The 6,239-nt window shown below is 40.8% G+C and overlaps 1 long non-coding RNA gene across 1 annotated transcript; it reads left to right on the top strand.

Moving 5' to 3' along the window:
- Window positions 1–521: 521 nt before the first annotated feature.
- On the top strand, window positions 522–5,996 carry LOC132648221 (uncharacterized). The gene is made up of 2 exons (XR_009586592.1): window positions 522–783; window positions 5,830–5,996. It is a non-coding gene; the product is annotated as an uncharacterized LOC132648221 (long non-coding RNA).
- Window positions 5,997–6,239: the final 243 nt, after the last annotated feature.

Here is a 6,239-nt window from a genome sequence, read left to right as displayed (position 1 = left end):
TGAGCTTTAGGCTAAGCAATGTGGGGCACTCATGAACACACACACACACACACACACAGACACACACACACACAATGGATAAAAGGCACAGTTCCATCTGAGGGTTCATGGATCTGGGAACAGCCATTGAAATAACCTTTTTCAGGGTTCATTTGGGTGGTAATACATTTCATCCTGGCGAGCAATCAGAAAATCAAATTGACTTTGGTATGTTTGCTAGATTTTAAAAATATGATCCCATGGGGGAAAATAGCCTGTCCATGAAGACAAATGATTACCAATCTCAGAATAGTTTTACTGTATTTTTTTTTCAACCCAGCCACAAACATTCCCTTTTGGATTCTTAACCTAATTTCCCAGAGTTGCCTAGCCCATCTTCTCCTCTAGTTTTAATGTTCTGCTTAAGTCTTTAAGGTCTCAGTTGGTTAATGTTTAATGCTCTCTACGACCAGTGTTTGATGTTTACACTTTATTGGGTTAACCAAATTTGTAGAACAAATTAAATGTGTGCAGGTCTTTGGCAAGCCATGTTTAGATATGTGTTGCTCGGAAACCGTCTCACTGTTCAATACTGCATGCTCCAAATAGTTTCAATTAACTGTTCTTTCTTTCTTTCTTTCCTTCCTTCTTTCTTTCTTTCTCTTTTTTTTTTCTGGTGATATCTGCTGGCATCTGCATTGCTTTTGGTGAGTTATTACTTCGTGGATTTACAGATGTTACAACCCCATCCCCCCTTGCTTCCAGAAAACGACACATCTGTGTGAAATGGACTGTCAGCAACAGGTAACCTATTAAGTTAGAGTGACCAAAGACCAGAAAAATATGCCGGGGGCGGGGAGAATTGGTGGGAAGGAGGGGACCAGGTATTTTTGTTACAACAAAGGTACATGATAGAAGAAAACAGGAAAAGGAATAACACACAACTTAGGTAAAGAACATTAATATAATTGTCTGAAAATTTTATCAGTTTTTAAACTACTAATTTAGTTTTCTTTTAACAAAATTTAGTTATTTTTAAAATGCACACACGTGTCAGGGCAGACACCCACAGAGGCCAGAGGTAGCAGGTTCGCTTAGGGCTGGAGTTAAAAGTGTTTGTGAGCTGCCTGATATAATTGAACTTGTGTTCTTTTAACCTAACGGCTGAACCATTTCTCTGGAAGCCAGTTTTTTGTTTTTTAATAAATTCAAAGGGTCATTTGCTTCCACAGCAATCAATAGGCCCGGGGAAGCCAGTGTTTACATCCTATGTCCAGCAAGGTTGGCCCTGCCCAGCATGATTTTGGCCAAACTCTCTTTCCAACTTTATCGAGTATCATTCAGTAAACATGGTTTATGAAGTGTCAGCTCTGAGGACCCATTCTGATGTCTCAGTTAGTTATTTTTGTAAATAGGAGTTTTACTTCATTTTTAATTCTATGAACGCCCTTGTAGGTGTGGGCATGTGTGAGTGCAGGTACCTGTGACATCCAGAAGAGGGCACCAGATCCTCAGGACCTGGAATAACAGATGGCTGTGAGGCTCCTGGTGTGGGTGCTGAGAACCAAACTTTGGTCCTCTGCAGGTGCAGCAGGCACGCTGAACTGTGGAGCCAGCTCTCACAGTCTTTTCAAATTTTTGAGGAGGGGAGAGCGTGTCCTAGAACTCTTTTCAAAAGATGTAAGTTTTGGGAATACCTGCTCAGCTGGCAACAGCTTAATTTAATATTACTTCCCGAGTGCCTTCATTATGGTCATTAGCAATTCATTCTCCATTTTCTTACCCGGTATTTTCTTACAGCCTTGCTGAGAGATGCTGAGTTTTGACCCAGTGTGAGAAAATATTAAAGATGGTTCTGAGATTTCATCACCAGACGAAAATAAGGAATCCCCAAACTGCAGGGTCATGGGTGGACTTTGGGGCTCCGGTTTCCAGGGGGGTCAGATTTCCCCTGGCTCCTCAAGTCTAGCAGAGAGAGGCTGGGTCTGGAGTAGTATCTGTTTTTCTGGCACCAAAACCGTGTGGCTGAACACTAATGTGTTTAACAGTTGGACTTATTTTTAATCTACTGTATTAGGGAGTGCAAATTGAATCAAGAACAAAATGTTACTGATGGTGTTTTTGTCCCTGCGTGTGCATACGCTCCCGCCCGATGCCGTCTTGTGCTCTCTTGTGCTAAAAAGCGCTCCTGACATCTGACTTATTTCATAACAGGTTTTCTCTCTCTCTCTCTCTCTCTCTCTCTCTCTCTCTCTCTCTTTAGTGCAAATGTATGTGGAGGGGGGGAAAGAGTAAAATAAGGAGCTAGAACACCGCCACCATTAAAGAAATAATTGTGGTACAGATTTTAACAATTACAGTTCCTGCAGCGAGTGCTGTTATGGATGGAACTAATAAATGTCTTCAAACACTTCTGCTAAGACACGCTTTGAGCTTATTTTCTATCGTTGGATAGCATGGCTGGGTTGTGACTTTTTTTTTTTTTTTTCAGCTCCCCCACACCCCCCTCCATTTAGTCAGAGAAAGAGATCTTATCTCCCTACCCAGCCTGGCTTACCCACTTCTGCCCTCCTCCCTGGGAGCCTATTTTACTGAAACCTGACTTGCAGGTTAGGGGACTGGTAACAGATTAATTTTACTCAAGGAGGAACACTAAGTATTTTGGCCGGGACACACGCGAATCCTGTTATAATATTACCATTTTCCCCCCTTCTAAATTAAATATTAGGAAAAATTAAGCCAAAGAGTGGCGCACGGTGCGGTGGAAAGAATTTCTCTCCCAAACACAGGGAGATAAATGCTTGTGTAAGCGAAAGCACAATAAATACGCAGTATGTTAAAAACCTAGATTATGCAGGTTTTAGAGTTATAGCTAAAAGTGGTTTAATGTTTCATGCCTAATAATAGATTACGCCTATCACATTTCTAACCTTCATTTCTCCTCTCTTTGAAGTCCAGCCATATAAAGGTTGTTTGTTGAACCACGCTAAAGTTAAAGCAAATATTACTTAGGGTGATTCATACTGGCAAGAATTTGCAATGCAGGCAGTCGTGTGTGTGTGTGTGTGTGTGTGTGTGTGTGTGTTTGTGTGTATGTGCGCACGCGCAAGCGCATGTGTCTGAGGCAAAGGAAATGAAATGTTTGTAATATTTTTGGTTGATAAATTTATTAAAACATTCTAGAAGCTTGTAAGAGAAGCGCAGCTGATGTGCATAGACTCACTGCAAACAGATCACACCCGGCCCTGTGGGGGAGGCAGACCTTCAAGAAGGAAAAAATTCCCTGGATTTCAGAAATTGCCACAAGGTCACAGCAATACTTAATTAACCGAATACATTAACAGAGGGCTGTAACCTAGATGCTAAGAAGGAGAAGAAGAAAAAAAAAAAAGAAAAAACAGGGTTGGGGAGTAGTCAAATTCATTTAATCCTCTGTTCTTTGCTTACAGATTAGCCTTTCAGAATGAGCAACCTGATTTTTTTTTTTTTAAAGGATCCATTTACCTTCCAGGCCTTTTCATAGCAAAACATTTTGTAGGGTTGCAAAAGAGATTAATTTGTTGCCAGTTCCCCATACTGGCAGGGATTCTGAATAAAGAATGTAAGCAATCTATCTTTGTTTGTAAGATATAATTAATCTGGCAGTTAAAATTCTTTGGAAACATTCTGATGACTTATGTGGAAAAGTAGAGCAAGGATTTCAAAGAAAACTCAGAACTGTGTGCTGGGGAAGATAAAAGATATATGAAGTGTTTGTTCTAAGCGATACTATTCATTTACAGATCGTAATGTAGCCCCACCCTAGCAATTATTCTGGAAAACAAGACAAATCTTTGTCTAGAGCCTTCTGACGCGGTCTTGATTTGACAAACAAAATAAGCACATTACTGTTGTAGTCTAATAGACTGCAAGCTGTTTTATTAGAGTCAGCTGAATCCTGTTTTGCATAAAAAAGAACTCTGTTTGCTACGGAGAACACATTTATGTTAATAGGACTTTGACAAAGTAAAATAAAATCGCATTAAGATGCTGCAAGGAGATAAGACAATGAAATCTCAGTGAGAGAGAGTTTTGGCACACACTAATTACAGTCACGTCCCTGCAGGAAAAGAATATATTTTTACACCAACTATCCATGTGTTTGAAAAATGCAGAGAGCCTAAAACACAACTCCTGGTTTCGGCGTTTCCTGAGCGCGTCGGGTCCCTGTGTGACTAAAGGTGGTGGTTGTTTTAAAGGAGTGGGCCTGATAAATAGCACTTTCATTTATAGCCGAGCAGGCAGGTTTCCTTCTGAACTCGAGCCCGCCATCATCTCTGCGTATTTTTAGGGGACTTTCCAATATAGGGCAGCTGAAAACAAGGTTTTAGATTACATGGTAATTTAGGAATGCATGAAAAGCGAAGCAGTTACCATAATAGGGTTCTGGGTAAACTTCATGGTTTTTAGAGCAAAACATAACAACATATGTTTTGTGATTTGTCCCAATGATTTTTTTTTCCTATATGTATTTTTTGTTTGGTTGTTTGTTTGTTTGTTTGTTCGGGTTCTATCAAAATATTTGGAGGCCTCATCTGTGCACAGCGTTTTTACAACCTTATTTTGAAAACTGATGTCTCTTCTTTTAGTTCAGTCATTAAAAGCAGGGCGATGATGGACGCCGGGATGCCTCGGGTTTTATGACTAATCAGTTCCTGGCAGCGGCCATATTTCTTCCCTAGTGAAACTTTAATATTCTCTCGGCCTTGTTTAGGCTTAAAAAAAAATTTTTTTTTTTAAACTTTGCTACTCTGGCTACTTATTAAGTATCACCAACCAGATATTACACCAACCAGATATCTGGCCCCTTGGGACTTAACAGCCCACAGAATGAAGAGGCCAGAAAGGGGGACCTATTCTCCCCAGCTTCTAACACATTCTGACTGCCCTGTGATTATGGTAAATTCTTTCATTTTCTCCACCATTTGTGTGAATGGTGGAGATAGTGAGAGGGAAGTGAGCCTCCTTGGGATAGAATGGGCTGCCATTCCAATTGCTGCTTTGGAAAGGGTCTGGGGCAAGGCTTTTTTTTTTTTTTTTTTTTTTTTTTTTTTTTTTTTTAATGAGAGGCCTGATTTTCAGCCCAGACTCTTTGATGTTCTTGAAGTTGCAACACCAGACACCAGGTGTCTCCACTTAGCTGAGCTAAAGGTCCTGGGAAAGAAGGTTATGTCTCCAGGAAAGGCTGAGGAAGCCTTCCCTCCCTCAGGGCTTCTTGTCTGGGGAAGGATACAGGAGCTTGCTAGGGGTAGGGAACACAGTCCATTCTGCTCTGGCTGTTCTGGTGAGAGCTTGGTGACTCAACAGAGAAGGAACCTCAGTTCTGTGTGGTATTCACGAATCCCGGAGCCTCTGCAAATGCCAAGCCAGGCTGCCATTCATGTTGACATTGAGTCGCCATCTTGGATGGTAAGAGGCCATCACCCAGAGGGATGAGATTCATTTCAGGTGAATGGCAGCTCTGTGGGAACCTTCTTCCTGGGAAACCCTCCATGAAGAGCTCAAAGCCAGAATGCTAGCTTTTCCTCTACCAGCGATTGATCCCCCACTTCAATGTTGTCATTTCTAGGAACATGCATTTATTTCTCCCATGATTCATTTCCTGTCTATCTTTGACAGACATTACCCTAAGCAGAAAGAAACTACACCAGCCTGTTTCCTTGAGTACTTAAAGGGCTTACACTGAAACACGGTACCCTCACTTGATGAAAGGGTCAGCACCGGATGCCAGTGATTCTAAATAGTTTTTAAACGATTGTTTTGTTTTTTTTTTTTTTTTTTTTTTTTTTTTTTTTTTTTTTTGGTGGACAGGATAGCACTCTGAGTACAGAAGCTTTGAATCAGGCCGGCAGACAGGAACTGGAGCTTTGGATCCTACAAGATGGTGGGAGAGAACGGACTACAGAGATGTTAATTCTGGGGGTGTATGTATGCTATGGCACCCCTGCCCAGTAAAGTAAATAAATCAATGAAACATTTTCACGTTGCATTATTGTCCAGAATTACTGTGTTAAAAAAAAAATCCCTCAATGCCAAACTCATTAACAACCATTTTGTGCTACGTTACCTTATTTCTTTTCAAACGTACTTGACCTAAGAATCATTTAAAAACAAACAAAATTCCATCCTGCTTTTTTTTCCCCCCACAGTTAAGTACACCATCATCACACTATGGATTATTACACAATTTTCATCCAGTTTGACCATCTTCAAACTGTCGT

Source organism: Meriones unguiculatus, chromosome 16 (assembly GCF_030254825.1).
Source record: "Meriones unguiculatus strain TT.TT164.6M chromosome 16, Bangor_MerUng_6.1, whole genome shotgun sequence".
NCBI lineage: Eukaryota > Metazoa > Chordata > Mammalia > Rodentia > Muridae > Meriones > Meriones unguiculatus.
Note: the sequence above shows the minus strand (reverse complement) of the source record. Positions and strands in the feature narration are given on the sequence as shown.